The sequence below is a fragment of the Microcaecilia unicolor genome, chromosome 2 (assembly GCF_901765095.1).
Source record: "Microcaecilia unicolor chromosome 2, aMicUni1.1, whole genome shotgun sequence".
NCBI lineage: Eukaryota > Metazoa > Chordata > Amphibia > Gymnophiona > Siphonopidae > Microcaecilia > Microcaecilia unicolor.
Window position 1 is genome coordinate 471,296,278 of NC_044032.1, and position 19,665 is coordinate 471,315,942.

A 19,665-nucleotide genomic window follows, 5' to 3' on the forward strand; every position below is an offset into this window, starting at 1 on the left:
CCTGAGCTAGTGCCTCATCTGGTCCATGCCTTGAGCCAGCCTTCTCTCTCTCTCTGTATTTCAGTTTATCCAAGATTCAGCTGTGTGACGTATCTTTGAACATTGACTTTATACCCATGTAACTCCTCTTTTCTGTTCACTACCTCCCCTTCCATTTCTGCATATGTATCAACCTCCTTCTAAACACTCATTAGTGCATTCATTCTGCAGCTCCTCACTACTTCTACTTTCTTAGCTTTCCTTACAAACCTCCTTACACATTAGGCAAATCACTCTTTTTTCCTTTCAATTTTATGCACTGCAAAGTCCACACTTCATTCTTTCCACCCTGCTGTACCATAAAACTTGGAATAGACTTTCTGACTCAGCGCGTCAAGCTTTCTTAACTAGATTCAGATTCATCTTAAAAATTCATTCTTGGAGGCTGCTTTTAACTCTTAGGTCCTGATTCACCCCTTCAAAACTTTGTTGTTTCAACTATTTCTATTAAATGAATTTCCAGTATTATTCCTCAGACTCTATAAAGTCAAGCACCCAAGTTTCCGACTAGCACACAAATTTGGATGCGCATTTTATAGAATATTGCCAGTTATACGCTAACTTAATTGTTAAATTAGGTACCAATTGGTATTAAGTACCAATAATATCCCTTAAGTGGCTTTAATTGTAGCTAATTGGCTCTAATTTGTAGTTATGTGCAGAACCACATGTAGACGCCACTCTTAAATTATAGCACTTGGATGCCATACCCCCCCTGTTTACTAAGCTGTGCGGCAATGCTGACACAGCCTATTCAAGGTGAATGGCATGTGTAGGCATTAGCGCACAGCTGCTGCGAGCGCAGCTTAGGAAACAGGGTGGATGGTATTCATCCTCAAAGAAGGTGTGCCCAGCCTTTCACCAGGAGCAAATGCTTACGCCTCAGGTTAGACACACACATGTCGACTTACACTGTATTCTCTAATGACAGTTTTGCATACAATTACCTTTACAAAACTAGCACTAAGCACTCATATATTTACTGCTCAATTTTTAGCACACTTTGAAGAATCTACCCCACATGGCCTATATGTTTATTTATCTTGATTGGATTGCAAGCACTACCAGCTATCAGCTAGTCACAAATTAATTCACAAAGATTGTATTTTCAAATCAACATGCATTCTTCGCAAAACAAATTTCATCCCAAGAAAATCAGATGAAAAAGCCAGAAATCTTTTTTTTTTTTTTTTTTTTTGAAAAGGAATGCATCTATGTACTTTTTTTTTTAACCTAGGCAAACGTTCTGGTACCCATGAACTTTGCACTTAGGCAGTCACATTGAAAATTGTCCTTGTATCAACAGGAATATCTACTTTCAGCTTTTGGAGATCCAAGTGATACTGGGATTCATTCAGGAGATCCTATGTAGTCTTTATTTCATAAAAACAGCACTATATTCCCTGTACATCTAGTAGTTATGACAATTATTTCAACTAATCAATGAGTTTCCAAAGAGAATCTTTTTTTTTTTCTTATTGAGTTTTTTTTTCCATCCTATTACCAATCACATTAAATTACAGGCCTAGCTTAGAGCCACTAAATTAGACATTGAGATATTTAACATTAACAAGAAAGAAGCTATATTCAGATTAAGTTCTTCCAGCTTGGCAGGTAATATGGAAAGAAAGATTGAAACAGATATTAAATAGAATTTTTAGATTTCAAGACTAGTACATAGAAGTCTAGTTTCCTCGGTTCATATTTCCATCATACCAGTGAACTGCTTAATTAATTTGCAGTATGAAATTGTAGAAAAAAAAACATCCCCGGGAAAGCTATTGAAAGCTTTCCTGAAAATACTAGCCTTCGTTGAAAACACTGACAGTTCTATTATTGGTTTAACCCTCAAAATGTAGTCGGAAGAAAAACAAGTGGGAAAGAATATTATAGAGACTTTGAAATATTTGACATACTTCAATAAAGCATCAGAAGATGAAACTTTCCAAAGTAAATTACATTCAAGGACAAAGGGTCATGAGATGAAGATGAAGAGAGGAAGATGTAAAGAAAATTGAGAAAATATATCTGTACTGAGAGAGTGGTGAATGTCTGGGATACACTACTGGTAGAAACAGTGACAAACGTAACCATGATAGAATTTAAATTTTCTTGGGACAGACTCAGAGCACATTGTGGGGCAGGTGGGGTTACAGGTAGAAATAAATGAAGAAAAAAGCTTGAGTATGGACTCATGTCAAAAGAAACTTAAAAACTGTAATTCTCAAGCAGTATGCCACAGCACAGGAGTAGGTACTGAGATAATCCTTCCTAGGCTATGGTAGTTTTTACGGTCCTTGCAACCACAACATAACCCTAACTCTTAGGTCATGATTCTATTGGACAATGCCTCCAAATCACTTTCTGTTCGGTCCTTCCCACCTGACCCTGTGATAATTTGGCAGCACTGAAGAAGACAGAGCAAGTACTGGAACAAAAAGATTGCTTAGCAGCAGTGAAGGACAGAGAACTTCTGCTTCCTGTTCCAGCTTTCTCATCACCTTCATCTTTAAACTCACCTGCTGCTTGGAGTGTACTTACTCCAGAACTTATATCAAATCTGATCATGTTCTGATCCCTGTTATCAAGTGACCTTACTTGCTGAACTAGATCATGTGCTCCTGTGCTCCACTAAGGACTAAGTCTAAAATTGTTCCTCCTCTTATTGGCTCCTGAATCAGCTACTCCATAAATCAGTCCTTGATTTCATACAGGAATTTTACCTCTCTAGAATGTTACATTTACCCAGTCAGTATCGGAGTAATTGAAATCACCCATTATTATTCTATTCCCCATTTTGTTAGCCTCTCTAATTTCTGATAGCATTTCTACATCTGTCTGTTCATCCTGGCTAGGTTGATGGTAGTACACTCCTATCACTATCCTTTTCCCCTTTACATATAGATTTTAAATCCACAGGGATTCCAAGATATGTTCCGTGTTCTGCAGAATTTTTAATCCATTTGATTCAATGCCCTATTCGATCTACTCTATCACTGCAATAATGTGTATCCTAGTATGACAGTGCCCCAATGGTTATCCTCCTTCCACTAGGTCTCAGAAATGCTTATATCTATTTTTTTTCATTTAGTGCAATATATTCTAACTTTCCAATCTTATTTCTTAGGCTTCTGTCATTTGCATATACAGTGCAATCCGCTTAAGTGCAAGGGTCTGGGACCAAAGAAATACATGCAGTTAACCGGAGCGCACACTTAACTGTTGTGACCCAAAGAAGCTTGACATCTGATAAACATATGTACAGTACTGTTTATTATACATACAGTATACAGTCTCCGTTAACTGACGTTATACAGTCTTCATTAACTGACGTTAGGCTTACTTGAAGTAATCAGTCATAGTCCTCTGTAAACTCTTGTGTCTGTGAGTTCCATAGACTACGCCTGCCAGATGGTAAAAACTGTCATAGCACTGACATCCAGTGGCCTCCAGATAGGCCTACACAGTGTTGAGACTCTCTAGCGTTCTTGCAAAAGTGACAGGAGGTTGTTGAATTTCGTCAGCATGTGCCTCGCTGCTCATTTCATCATCTGTTTCATCATAGGCACGTATCTGGACATCAGTGCTGTCGCCAGCTGTTTGTAGATCGTAATCAACAGCTATGTAGTGATGAAACTCCTCTTCAGTAACACAGGCTGTGATGTCAATAGCCTGTTCATTTGATGTGTTTGCAACAGCTGCATCTGTTTCGTCCCTCTCCACATCCCTAACAAAGCTTGCCCGCTTGTAGCAGTTCAAAATGGTTGTCTGTGTAACATGATTCCAAGCTTCTTTCTGTATATGTAGGGAATCCAACAGTGATAGATTACGAGCCAGTTCAACAGCACGTTTATCCTTGCCAGCCTGGTTATCCATAATGCTCATCAGACGACGTAGCACAAGAGCCTGATAATGTTGTTTGAAGTTGGCTATTATGCCCTGACCCATAAGAATACCAACTTGACATTAGACAGTCTGACATCATCACTGTGTGCAGCACAATTATCACAAAGCAACAAAATCTGACGCTTTTGTGCCCGCATTCTAGTGTCTAACTTCTTTAGCCACTGCTTCCAAATTTCCCCAGTCATCCATGCATTTGTGTTAGCCTCATATGACACAGGAAGTCGCTTAACGTTCTTGAAGCAACGGATCTGTTTGCTCTTTCCGATGACAAGGGGTTCCAACTCCTCACTCCCATCCATATTGCAGCAAAGGAGAATTGTCAGTTGGTCCTTCGACATTTTACCTAGTGTAGTTTCAGCTTGTTTGAATGCAAGTGTTCCATCGGGAATCGCTTGCCAGTAGAGACTGTTTTCGTCAGCATTGAAAATGTCATGAGGTGCAAATTCGTTCAAGATGTTAGGAAGAACTGAAACAACCCAATTTTCAGCACCAAAGTCATCAGCGTCTTGTTTTTCACCATGCTGTTTCTTGAATTTTATGTTGTTCCTCCCCTTCCATCTTTCCAACCATCCAACAATGGTTTTGAATTCAATTAGTCCAAGACTTTCAGCTAGCTGATTAGCTTTCTCCATAAGCAGTGGACCACTGACAGGAAACTGTCTGCTCCTGACTTGAGAAAACCACCAAAGAAGAGCATCTTCTACCTCCTCAGCTTTTCCCGCCTGTTTTCATTTCCGTTGTGGATTTGTATTGTTTGCCAGACTTCCAGAAGCTGGTCTTTCTGCTTCAAGACACGTGAAATTTGACTGGGATTGAAACCATATTCTTTAACGATAGATGCTTGACTTTGTTTTCTAATTTTTAAAGAACTTCTATTTATTCAGCCAGTGTTAAAGTCTTACAGTTCCGCCACAACGACGACGACCCCGGTGTATGCTCTAACAACATTCTTTCGCTAATTCTGCCTGTGGCAGTTAAAAAGGCAGTGAATTTGAAATCTCGTTGGTTGTCATGCGCCAATCGGCTTCCATATTCCATGCGTGTGCTTATGCGGAGTCTTTCCTGCAGAGGAGTGGTCTTAAACCATGCATATAAGCGAATCTTGGTGCGCTAAACCAGTTTGTCCCCATAAAAAGTGATGACAAAAACGGGACCAAAGTACGGCATGCAGTTAAACAGAGCATGTGCTTATCCGATGTGCACTTAAATGGAGTGCACTGTGTACATTTCAAACTATGTTTGTTGTTCCTATTTACATCTTGCTTAGCAATTGACACTGATAATGTGCAATCTTGAAAATCTGTCAGCTTTTTATTTAAAAGACATCTGGAGGGGCATTTTCAAAAGAAATGTCTAAATCAGAATTTGGACGTTTTACAAAGAAGTCCAGATTCTGAACAGGAAAGAAGGTCATTTTTGAAAAAGATGGACATCCATCTGTTGTGTTCGAAAATACTATGGATGTCTTGTGATTTGGACATTTTTGGGATTTGGAGGTCCTTTTTTTTGGTTCATTTTTGAACAAAAGATGTCCAAATGCAAGGCCTTCAAAACAGAGGGGGAGTGGCTTAATGGTTAGTGCAATAGGCTTTGATCATGGCAACATGGGTTCAATTCCCACTGCTGCTCCTTGTGATTTGTGATTTTGGGCAAGTTAAATACAAAAGGGGCATTTTTGGATATGACCTCTAAGTCTGAATTTGGACGTTTTTTGTAAATCATTTAAAATCGGAGCAGGAAAGGTCATTTTCTAGAAAAAACGCTAGTAGAATTTTCTTTGTGTTGATATATTGTTGTTGTTCATGGCATAGGAGCCAACTTTTCAAAATTATTGGGGGTGCTAAGCCCAATGGAAAGAACCCCTCCCTGGACACATACAAGGAATTTTCTCAATATTGGGGGTGCTCAAGCACCCACAGCACCCAAAGAGTCGGCTCCAATGGCACGTTGTGTATGGTTCTTTCCCATGCTTATACTGCTAATAAAGACTTCTTATACATTAAAAAAAAAAAAAAAAAAAGTATATCTTTCCCTTTTGAAAATGCTGTTTGGAAAAATGTTTTGTGATTTGTGGAAGTAAGGGAAGGTGATCCCCAAGTCCCTCCAGTGGTCATCTGGTCATTTGGGACACCTCTTGTGAGGAGCAGCCTAGTGGTTAGTGCAGAAAACTTTGATACTGGGGAAGTGGGTTCAATTCCCACTATAGCCATTTGTTCTAAAAACAGGTCTAGATCAAAACGTCTTAAGTTTTTGTTTTGTTCCATTATGGCTGAAAGACGTCCAAGTCCCGCCTTGAACACACCCCTGGCATGCCCTGGCACATCCCCTTGAGATTTGGACAGACTTCAGAGAAAGACGTCCAAAAAGAGGTTTCAATAATACTGATTTGGACGTTTCTGTGAGATAAACATCCAAATGCTGACTTATGTCACTTTTGGACGTTTATCTCTTTTGAAAATGAGCCTGTTGGTCTACTATGGTCTCTATTGCAAACCTTGCTATCGGGATGCCCTATCTTCCCTGTTTGGTGATATCTATGAAAGACACCTTACTCTGAACCATGCACGTTTGAGTGGCTGTCAGCCTTCCCCCAGTTTCTAGTTTAAAAGCTGCTCTCTTTTTTAATTGCTGATGCCAGCAGTCTGGTCCAACCATGGTTAACATGGAGCCCATCCTTTCGGAATAGGCTCACCCTTACCCAGAATGTTGCCCAGTTCCTAACAAATCTAAAACCCTCTTCCCTGCACCATTGCCTCATCCACGTATTGAGACTCTGGATCTCTGCCTGTCTCTTGGGCCTTGTGCATGGAATGGAGATCATTTCTGAAAATGCTAACCTGGAGGATCTGGATTTCAGCTTTCTAGCTAGGAGCCTAAGTTTGGCTTCCAGAACCCTCCTCCCACATTTTACAATATCATTGGTATCTACATATACCAAGAAAGCCGGATCCTACTCAGCACTATCTAAAATCCTATCTAGTTGATACATGAGGTCTGCCACCTTTGCACCAGGCAGGCAAGTGACCAGGCAATCCTCACATCCACCAGCCACCCAACTATCTACATGCCTAATAATGAATCACCAACTACAACAACTGTCCTAACCCTTTCCTCCTGTCTGAAGCTCCTGGAGATACATCCTCAGTGCAATAGGATATTGCATCCCCTGGTGTGCTGGTCCTGGCAACAGGATTACTTCCAATGTCACCAGGGTGATGTTCTCCTTTTAGGATATCTCCCTCCTCCAAGACAGCAAAGGGCTGCCAGAATGGAGGTGGGAATTCCCTACAATGTCCCTGTAGGCTCCTCTATATACCGTTCTGTCTCCCTCAGCTCCTCAAAGTCTCATACTCTAGCCTCAAGAGAACTGACTCATTCTCTGAGAGCTAGGAGCTCTTTGCATTGAGCACACACATATAACCTCTCACCAAATGGGAAATAATCATATATGTGACATTCAGTGCAAAAAACTGGATAGCTCCCCTCTCACTGCTAGACTGCTGTCTGCATCTTAGTATTATAGAGTTGTTTAATTAAAACGTCTTAAGGTACTAAGGATATTAGATGAATATAAAGAGCCGTAAGATTATATGGCATTATTTGTAATGTAGTTAGTGTTTGCTTCTCCTAAACTAATTACATGTAAATAAAACTTTAATGAAAACACTCCTCTTGTTAACTTCATTAGAATAATGACAATAAATGAAGAGTTGTGCTAGGGGTGCGTGGGAGCTGGTAAGAGGGTGGGAATGAAGACTGAACTAGACCCTGCTGTGCCTTCTACAGGCTATCTGTTAATGCTGTGTCAGAAAGTTCAGGTTTTAAACTATAGGGAAAAGGGTATGGAGACTAGTTAATAAAGTTTGATTTTTTTAAAAATTCTATCTTTATCAATAACCTACAATTCCTCTTTTAAACCCCAATCTTTAAGTTAAAAAAAGCACAGATCAAAATAGTGTTCATTTACCAGAGAAATGTCCTCTTCTCTCAGAAGGGATAGTAATATGTAATGAAAGATTATCAGCAAATAGAGATTGTTTTACTTCAATATCTTAAGTTTGAAGCCTGAAATATTGGGCTGGATCTGATTGCTATTGCTAGTGGTTCAATTGCTGTGTTATATAAAAGGGGGTAGATGGCATCCTACCTCGTACCTCAAGACATGGAGAAAGAGGGTGAAAGATGGTCATTAATGAACATTATGGTAGAGAGGTTTAGGTAAAGTATACTAAGTATATCAACAAATAGGGGGCTGAATACAAACCAAGGTAAAACTTCAAATAAATAGGGCCATTCAACTCTGTCAAAAGCTTTCTCCGCATTCAGAGATAATGCAACTAACTTATCCTGGTATTTGTTTTTAAGGGAGAGAATGTTACAAAATAAATATGTGTTATCAGTGGTAGTCCTTTTTGGCATGAAGCCATTTTGGTCAGGGTGTATAATGTCAGGGAGTACTATGAATAGCCTGTTTGCTAAAATTTTGGCTTAGATTTTATTATTTAAATTAAAGAGATGGCTTTATATTTTGCTATATATGAGGGATCTCTGCTTAATTGTGGGAGGACTACTATTTGAGCCAATGGGAAGGTATCTTCTACTTTTTGATTTTTGATTAAATTAGAAAAAAGATTTGTAGAAGAGATAATATTTTATTAGTAAAGCATTTACAATATTCAGTGCTAAAACCATCTGGACCAGGCTCTTTATTGAGTTGTAGTGATTTTATGGCAATTTGAATTTCATAGATTGATATGGGAACTTCTAATTGTTTAGCCTGAGTGTCAGAGATTTTAGGATGTACTAGTGATTGTAGAAAATTATGTATATCTTTGAATGGATGCTGAAGATTCAGAAGATTATAGCTGTTTTTAAAATTGTTGTAATTATTCTAGGATTTTTGTATCTTTAGTAATTAGGTTATTTTGATTGTAATGTTTAAGTGAGGTGCCTTTCACTTTTAGTTTTTTCCCCTTTTAGATAACTAGCTAAAAGACGCCCAGCTTTGTTTTGTTGTGAGTAAAATCTAGCACCTAAGCTTGCCAAATGCTGCTGAGCTATTTTAAAACAGATTAAGTTGTATTTGTAGCAAAGTTTACAAGTTCTAAGAATTGCATATAATTAGATGATTTTGCATATAATATTTCTAATGATCTAATCTCTGCTTCTAAAGAGTTAAGTTTGGTTTGTTGATTTTTATGCCATGAAGAGGTGAAGCTAATTATAGTGCCTCTAATATAAGCTTTCATTGCATCCCACCAGGCTACTAATGAAGTATCTTCCTATTTATTGAACTGGCAAAGGTGAATAATAGCTGTTTTAAATTGTTTCTTGGAAGTTCATTAATGAATTTGGAGTTAAAATGCCATTGGGGTCTTCACTTTAGATCTGCTTTTATACCTAATTAAATGTGGATGGGAGCATGATCAGAGATTGAAGTGGCTAGTATAGATGATTTGGAGACTGATTGGATAAAAGTACTAGAAAAAATCTTTTCTTGAGTGGGAAGAAAGTATAATCAAGAGTGTTAGCATGAAAGTCTCCATGCATCAGTTAACTTGATTTTTTATTATGATGCTTTACTATAATGGGCTTATTTTTGAAACAGAAAAATGTCCAAAACGCAGCAGAAAGTAGCATATGGCCATTTTTTCTTGCAAAAATATCCCAAACACTTTTTTTTCAAACCCTTTATTTAGAGATTTTTCTGTGCAGTTTGTCCACTTCCATCCAAATAACAAACGGGCTTGTCAGGGGCATATTGGGAACAGGATTTGGGTGTTCCTACAACTTGGAACATTTTTCTGCCATAATGGAGCAACGCAAAAACATCTAGGGCTAAAAGTTGGACATTTTGGTCTGAACCTAAATCAGTCATGACTAAGGACACTTTTACTGAAGGGTGGTATGGCTACCACCTTTGGCGTGTATTAAAGGGCCCCAGTTACCGCTGGGTTACTGCAAAGCCCTCACCACCTCCCACATAGGAGGCAGTAAGTGCTCCAGTAGCAAATGGCCGCGTGGAAAAACTTGGATTTAGACGTTGTATCAAAAATGTCCTTCCACATCACCTTAAGCTTTTCAAATGAAAACAATTTAGAAATATAAAGGCCAATATTTAAAGCTACCAATTCAAGATAAGTAGGTAATACATCCACTAATCTTTATGCCTGATATTAACAGCCCTATCCTTTTACATAAGATTACTGAATATGTGGTCCTAAACTTAAATAGACACCATTATCTGTTTAAATTTAGGATGGCTATTTATGAGGTTCACCAAACAGATACAAATGTATTCAGGCCAAACTTTAGTGGTTAACCTGATAGAATTAACTAATTAGGACATATAGAGAGAGATTTTACCAATAGTGTGCTTTAGTAATGTGTGTCAGTGGCAGAACTTATGATGATTTGGAGTTGAGTGGGTATTGTTGGCATGTGGGGGGAAGTAGGCACAATGTTTACATGCTTTGCAGTTGCCCTTTCTGCCATTCTAAATGTCATACATTTTGGGTTGTTTCAGGTCTTTAAATAGCACAGCTCAAAAGACCTGAAACATACCGGAATATATGACATTTAGGAATTACGGTTTGTACAACAGCTGGAAGTCAGCTTAGTGCCAGTTAAATTACAGTCCGAAATATGTAAAGTTTACAAAATTGTATAACAATTTAAAAAATCCTTAAACAGAGGTTTTTCTTGATCTGTAACGAAGAACTCACCCATAAAAATGGCAGATATAGTTCAGCAAATTTTGGTTAAGAGAAGTTGAGTTTCTGAGATCTTTTCCTCCGTTTGGGCATATCATATTTGGCTCTTAGTTAACCCTTGCCTGGATGGTTATTGCATGTTTAACATTATTATTGCAAGGGGTAAGCCCTTTTTTGTAGAAGCTATATAAAATATGCATATACACAGCAATTTCTATTGTGACATATACACACAAAGTTACTCTTGCCTTATAGCAAGTATAACTTTGTGTGTATCTTTTGAATAGGCTCTTTGGTAAGTCAAATTGGGGGTCTTTTAGTAAAAATTAGTAAAAGTTACCTGCCACAGGACACATTTTATTCCTATGAGTTCTTCTGCAGATAACATGTGCTAATCTTTAGTAAACGATCCCCATTGTTACATATTCTACCTGTTATAAAATAACTTCAACATATGCACCTTTGCACCTTCCCTGTCCAGGAGCCATGCTGTAGAATTACATCCCTTATGTATATTTATATTGAACACTTAATAAAATTGGTGACCTTCACTATTCCACAAATTGGGTTTGTGTAATTCCTTCAGTAATATTTCATGTATTTTATAGTAGAAAGTACAACTGAAAGCAAGGCTGATGACTCTGGCTGTCTGTGTACAATCATTTTTCTCCTCCTCTGAATCAGATGTCTTTGTGTATACAGATCACCTCACCTTGAATGGAGTGCTAAAAAAAAAAAAAGAAAAAATTAACTACACCCAAAAGGAAACAAAATACCTTGCAAGAAAAATATATACATATGGATTGGTTTTTCAATGAATTCAAAGATTCTGTGCACTTTATACCAGTTTTCCTATTCATTTGTCAGATTTTCTTATTACACTCCATGTGAGTCCTTAGGTTCAGTCACTGCATATCAATAGAAATAAATCAAAATAAAACATGAAAAAGAAAATAAGATGATACCTTTTTTATTGGACATAAGTTAGTACATTTCTTGATTAGCTTTCGAAGGTTGCCCTTCTTCGTCAGATCGGAAATAAGCAAATCTTGGTAGATGACAGTATATATAAGTGAGACATCAAAGCATTTCAGTGACAATCTAACAGGGTGGGGATGGAGGTGGATGGGTGAGACAGGGGGATATGCATGGAGACAGGAGAGTGACAAACAAAGCAGTACAATTTACAATTGTATGACTTATAATGGGCTAGAAAGCTCAGATCTCTGTGCATAGTAACTCACTGTCTGTCCCCCCTTCCTTCTGTTGTGTATCTTGAAATCTCTCAACATACTGAATTCTCATACTTGAATCCTCCTTGTGGGATTTTCTCCCTCGTGATTTGTGACCTGAACCATGCAGTTAGCAAAATTCAAAGGAGGGCTGAAACAGTTCTTTTCTCAAGCTTCTCCTTCATGCTGACCCAGAGAGGCCCAGGAAGCCCTGGGAGTTTGCAGCTATTTTTCTGCTTGATTCTTATTGTCTCTGTAATCTCTTGAACTCTTCTCTTATCCCTCTACCTTTCATTAACCATCTTTTAACTGTCCTCCCTCTGTCTTAGAGCACCTGTTCCTTATTACTGTACACTGCTGTGAAGTCTGTGGACATATGGTGGTTAATCAAGTGAGCAACAAATAAATGAACAAAGAAATTATCATGGTAAACATAAATATTCATAAAACACGTCTTATTGCTCTTCAGAAATGAAAATATTGAGTAAAAGAAGCAAACACCATACATGACTTGTCAAAATCTACAACACGATAAGCAACAGTACCCCTTTTTTCATGACTAGAAGCATCATTAACTTACTAATGAAATTGTTTCAACATAGAATGTTAAAGTGGGGAAAATCAGGCAGTGAATGTGCAAACTAAGGCAAAAGCATATCATAGAATGCTGTCACACTGTAACAGTAGTTGTGTAAATGTATTCTTTCATGTCTTCGACTCTGCTCCAAGCCATACAATCTCATCCTTCTTCAAGGTCAGTTCTTATCCATGGAAGAGTCTGGATCAGAAGTATGCACAAAATTAGAGAAAATCAGTAAAAATATGCACATTGCTTTCCACCTGCACACAAATATTGCAGTGGATCAATGTGGTAATTCTAGATCTCCAACAGCAAGTTATTTCATACCATGTATGCTCAAGACTTGAGAGGAAAGAATCTTTGTGTGGCCTCATGTAACATATATCTTATAATATTTCCTACTCCATCCTCATAGGCTCTGCATTGCAGTGCCCTTCTGTTATCAAAAGAATATAACTTTTTAGGGGCCCTCACACTAGCCTATTGTTGATCATGGTTGAGCTGTGCAAAATATAAGATGTTAACAGTGTCCTAAGCCTTCATCGGTGCAACATACAAATACTTGAACTAAATATTAAACTCATATCTCCTGCAGGGCAACACACGGCATTGGTGTCAACTCATTAAGGGCCCTTTAAACAAGCTGAAATGACCTAATGCAGGATGCACTAAAGTATGTTGCATTAGGTTTGCCAATTGTGTGCACTAAGTGCATGGCATTTATTTTTATTTTTTTTTGGGGGGGGAGGGCATGTAGGAGGCAGAAGGCATGGAAGCACTATTTCTATTTAGCTAGTGCACTAAAATTAACATGTGATAACTTGATAGCATGGGCTTAATGCAGGAGCCCTTAGCACTTCCCAAATAGGAGGCAATAAGTGCTCCTCATTAATTTTTTTTTAATAGCCATGTACTAATACTAATAAAGCATGGCCAGATATTCAACAAATGATACCGAGGGGATTCTATAAAGGGTGCTCAAATTTCCATGCTCAAATATGGGCCTGGTCCTGAGATACATTTACAACATCAATAATTTGGTGTTAACAATCAACTATTGATGTTATTTGGCTTTAAATAACTTGGACATGTATATAAATATATTAACCTTTAATAATATGTTTTTGCAACCTGCTATTTGATTGTTTACTGTTATTCCTAGTTAGATTCTGCTTTAAATCAGCAATGGTAAGTCCATAGTCTTCTATACCCCTGACATGAACTGACCACAGGGTACAAAGACTTGCAATGACTGAGATCTATCTTTGGTGGAGTACAGAAGGCATGCTTATGGGTGTTGCCAAGTGGCCATGAGACAGTAAAAATGTATGTCAGCTTGTTTTGAGAATAGCTACCTCATTATATTCTTATTTTTTTTCATCATAAGAATTATGGTAATGTATGTACCAGTTCACAAAATATGCATTTTGTTGGCAGGAGCTCTTATCTGTTCTTTACCTTTCTCTTGAGAGTATCTCATTCTTGCAATGTCATAATATCCGTTAGGACTGCTATGATTTGTGGAAGAAAAATGCTTTTAAAGAAATGAATAAAACCACCATATACGTTTTTCCTTCTTCTTGTCTTATTAGCCAGACATATCAATCCCAGTCTTGGACTTCCAAGGCAATTGCCTCCCTCTCGGTTTACATCAAACTGTCACTCTTCCGAGGAGTGCTGTTCCTCAATAAAGATGGCTGCCTAAGAGAAGTGCCCCTTTTGAGGAAGCCACAAGTTTAACAAAACATTCATCAGAATATAACATGGTGCAGTGGAATTTTGCAATTTTATATTTTTAAAATGTCATCGTTGAAACCGAACAGCATGGCCTCATAAGGAGTCAAATACTGAAAGCATGAGCCACCCTCCCCCATCAAAATAGTGTCTGGGAAGGAAAAATAAATCAATCTCTAAGCTCTTATGAGTGAATTTCTACAAGTTAAATATTTACTGTACAAACATCAGGATGCACCTACCACAATAAGGGGCACTTTTACTAAGGGGTTGGGGTGCAGCATTGGGCTCTCTGTGCGCCAATCCAGAACTATCAGCAGGCTACCTCTAGAGCCTGGTAGTAGTTTCCACCCCCAGCATGCACCATTTCCAGTGCTACAAAAATATTTTGTATTTTGTAGCACCAGGGCTTTCCCAGCGGTAATCAACACTGCCCAGTTACCACCAGGTTAGCGTGGGAGCCCTTACCATTACCTAAATAGGTGGCAGTAAGGGCTCCCCCTGGAAATGGCCATGTGGCAAGTGGTTCATTTAATGTATGCTCAAACTTTCCCTATAGAGCTACAAAAGCTACAAAATAGAAACTTCACTTAACAAGCTACCGTTCAATCTGTATAAACTCTGGAGTTCAGAATTGCAAGAAATTTCCTAGCAAACTTGAGATTATCTTTTTAAATAAGTTGAGCCTCACAAGTTTAAGGTGCCTTCATTTATGGCTAAACCCTTTAGCAAACTCCTCATCATAGGCTCCTCTACCCCAACCGAAACCAACCACAGTGTAAAAAAACTCCAAAGACGGAGAAAAACACTGTAGCAAAAAAAAAAAAAAAAAGAGAGGGTGTAGAGATCCCAAAATTGAAAAAAGAAGCCAGCAGATCAATATAACATCAGAAAGATTTTATTGGAAGGGGGAAGCAAGATGGCCGCCGAGTCGGTTGGATGAGAAGGACGCTCCCACTATATTTTGCCTTTGTACTTAATTCCTGTAAAAAATGCCAAACAGGAAAGGCAAGTTGAAGGGACCTCCCCTCCCGAAACCTGCTTCTTCCTTACCTGGGCAAACGTCCATCTCTTCCTTTCTGATTTTCACCCCGAACCGGGACAAATCCGCTGCTGGGGCAGGGAAGAGCCCCAGCTTGGAGAGCGAGTTATCGATTAGCCCCCTGGGACCTTTAACTCCTCCACCGCTGCAACCAGACGGAAAGGCAGTTCCAGGGCCTGTGGAAGCAATAGCCTCGAAGGGGCGGCGCACTCCATCGCTGGAAGCGGGTATTGGGAACAGCATACAGAGAGAGGAGCTAGAGCTGCGTAGTTCAGGCACAACACCGGACGAAACAGCGGCTGAACTGAACTTAAATGTGGATTTGAGAGAAGAAGTTTCCTTGTGTGCTTTGGCAATTCAGCCACTGGAGAAGCCTGCTGAAATTTCGCTAAGCTCAATCTGGACTGCTCTCGAATCTCTCCACAAGGTGTGTACATCCTTTATAACTGTTTCTTTAAATAACGCATCTCAGATTAAGACTTTGAAAGAAAAAATTGAAGGAATTTCATCTAAACAAACAGCAATTGAAATAGAAGTGGAAAAAATTTCCAAACAAGCTCATATTGCTGGTGATCGTTTGGTTTTACACCGAAAGATCGAGAACTTAGAAAGTGCATCCAAGAATTTAAACCTTCGATTACTAAATTTTCCTCAGTCTTAATATATGACACCTAGAGATATGTTTGTGAAATTCTTAACTGAAATATACAACTATTCAGAACAAGTCTTGCCTCCATTACAGAGCATATATTATTTGAGACAGAAAATGAAGCAACAACAAAGAAATGTGGAACAGCAAGGTGAAGGAGAAGATATTATGAATGTTACAGATTTATTGGAAAAATCATTGGATAATATTGAGACTTGATCAACTCTGGTGGTATCATTTGTGTTTTTGCAGGACAAAGATAATTTGTTGAAATTATACTTTAAAAAAATACAGCCAGAATTTAAAGGTGGAAAAATATCTATATTTCCGGACTTATCTAAATGGTCGCAAATTAGAAGGAAAAAATTCTTGGAAATGAAAAAAGAATCTATGGAGAAAAAAAAGCAGTCTTTCAGTTGCGATTTCCATGTAAATGTTTGCTTTTTTTTAAAGAAAAGAAATATATTTTCTATGAAACTGAACAGCTGCGAGAATTTCTTAATGTGCAGAGTATTGTAGAGCAGTCATAGGTCAAGAGGTTTATTTTGTAAGATAGGGGTCAATCCCTACTCGATTATTCTTCTTGATTTTTCCAGTATATAGCCATCTTCCAATGGCACTTATAATTTGCTTCCATCCGCCATATTGTGGACTATAATCTAATATAAAGACATTATCTTTAGTGGACAATATATACTTTGTCTATTTAAAATATTTTTTTTTGTGAATATTGGTGTGGATATGTTGGTATATCTGTTCAAAGTTTACTCTTTGTAAAAATTAAAATTCAATAAAGAAAAAATTTAAAAAAAGAAAGATTTTATTGAAGATACCACATGTAAACAATTTGTTTACATGCGGTATCTTCAATAAAATCTTTCTGATGTTATATTGATCTGCTGGCTTCTTTTTCCATATTGGATTTTGCAGATCGCTTGCCTTGTTGTTTTTTGAGATCCCAAAATTTACACCAAATATTGCAAAAATGAAGTCACAGGTTATCACCAATTATATGTCCAAAAGCGGACTGAAAAATAATTTTAAATGCTACCAATACTGTGGAAAAGAGTGCTTGGAATCCCAATATGGTCACTTAGATTCTTTCATCAGCGGGGTAGCCTATGGCCCTGTGCCACCGAAGAGCCATTCATTTCTGTCATATCCCGGACCCAAGAACCTTGGAAAAGGTAGTTAGTGGGGTTCCCCAGGGGTCTGAGCTGGGACCGCTATTTTTAACATATTTATAAATGACCTAGAGATGGGAGTAACTAGTGAGGTAATTAAATTTGCTGATGATACAAAGTTATTCAAAGTTGTTAAATCACGGGAGGATTCTGAAAAATTACAAGAGGGCCTTACAAGACTGGGAGACTGGGCGTCTAAATGGCAGACGACGTTTAATGTGTACAAGTGCAAAGTGATGCATGTCAGAAAGAAGAACCCAAATTATAGCTACGTCATGCAAGGTTCCACGTTAGGAGTCACAGACCAAGAAAGGGATCTAGGTGTCATAGTTAATAGTACGTTGAAACCTTCTGCTCAGTGTGTTGCTGTGGCTAAGAAAGCAAATAGAATGTTAGGTATTATTAGGAAAGGAATGGAAAACAAAAATGAGGATGTTATAATGCCTTTGTATCGCTCCATGGTGCGACTGCACCTTGAATATTGTGTTCAATTCTGGTCGCCGCATCTCTAAAAAGATATAGTGGAATTAGAAAAGGTGCAGAGAAGGGCGACAAAAATGATAAAGGGAATGGGACGACTTCCCTATGAGGAAAGGTTAAAGTGGCTAGGGCTCTTCAGCTTGGAGAAAAGGCGGCTGAGAGGAGATATGATAGTGGTCTATACAATAATGAGTGGAGTTAAACGGGTAGATGTGAAGCATCTGTTTATGCTTTCCAAAAATACTAGGACTAGGGGGCATGCGATGAAGCTACAATGTAGTAAATTAAAATGAATCGGAGAAACTATTTCTTCACTCAGTGTGTAATTAAACTCTGGAATTCATTGCCAGAGAATGTTGTAAAGGTGGTTAGCTTAGTGGGGTTTAAAAAAGGTTTGGACAGCTTCCTAAAGAAAATGTCCATAGACCATTATTAAATGGACTTGGGGAAAATCCACTATTTCTGGGATAAGCAGTATAAAATGTTTTGTACTTTTTTGGGATCTTGCCAGGTATTTGTGACCTGGATTGGCCACTGTTGGAAACAGGATGCTGGGCTTGATGGACCTTTGGTCTTTCCCGGTATGGCAATATTTATGTACTTATGTACTAATAATTAGTGATGTTAAATGGCAGCAATTGGGATTTGTGCATGCATCTAGCTGCAATGCCTATAATGCCAGGCTCCCAAATTTCATAGCGCACATCTCAAAAGGGGGCATGGGTGCATCATAATTGTTATGAAATGTTGTGTACGTTGTTACTGAATAATGGTCCAGCACACCCAACTTAGGCAGCAGCATTTACACCAGGTGTTAGTAGGTGTAAGTTTGGCACCCAAAGTTAGGGCATAGGAATCGGTGCTAAGCGTGCATCTCTATGTAGCCACGTAACTAAGTCTAAGTGCTTTGAAAATATGCCTCCATGTTAGTTTAACTGTGATTGTATTTAAAGTCAATTTTCTCTCTCTATTTCGAGCTTTATGATCTTTTATTTTTTAACTGTAAACTGCTGTAAAATTGGCTGAGGTGGGATTAAATAACCTGTTTATTATGTATTATTATTATATAGTGGAGTTAGAAAATGTACAGAAGAAGGCATCCAAAATGATAAAGGGAATGGGAGTGCTTCCCTATGAGAAAAGGCTAAAGAGGTTAGTGCTCTTCAGCTTGGAAAAAATATGGCTGAGGGAAGCTTTGATTGAGATCTATAAAACCATAATTGGAGTAGAAATGGGAAGCTGTGAATCTTTTGTTTACTCTTTCCACCAGTACAAGGACTAGAGGGCATGTAATGAATCTACTAAGTTGTACATCTAAAATAAATCAGAAAAGAAATATTTCTTCACTCAATGTGTAATTAAGCTCTGGAATTCATTGCCAATTGTAGCAGTGCCCGTCTCCTATAGCCACCTCGGTTATTAGAAGATAATAACTGAGGTGGCGATAGGAGACGGGTACTACTACAATCAGAGCAGAAATGGATTTACCGTTTGCAAACAGTTCACCCGAAGGGGTTTAATTCTAAAATTGAATGTGCCATTTCTGTTGATCACTCTGTGATATTAAATAGTGATCCTTTTTAAATTTTCTATGCGCTACTGATTTTGACAGAAGTAAGGTAGTACTTCCTTGCGATTGGTGGTTGGATTCATTGGCGTCCGACGTCAGGAGTTTTAAAAGGGGAATGCCATGCGATTTTGCTCACAATGAGGGTAAACCGGATAGCCGTAACAAATTAAGTGAGGCATGGAAAGATACTGTTTTTGGGCAACTCTACTGTATCTTATGCAAGTTGCTGACACCATGTTCTCTCTCGACAGCTTTGTTCACCACGGACCCTGAAGAAGAGTTCAAAACTTGGGCCTTAGTTGGCCGTGGGGACCAAAGAGAGCAGCACGGCATCTATGATAAGATAAGTGTCCTAATAATTGATAAATGAATAAGCAGAAATGTTACATGCAGAGGGTTTTTATGCCAATGATGACAGCTAGCACTCCTAAACAAATGACAGTTTTGCGACAGTAATAATTGGATACTATTGAGGCTTTTTCATCCATCATTCTAAGCATATTGAGACCGTATTGGATTGGATAGCAGAGACGGTA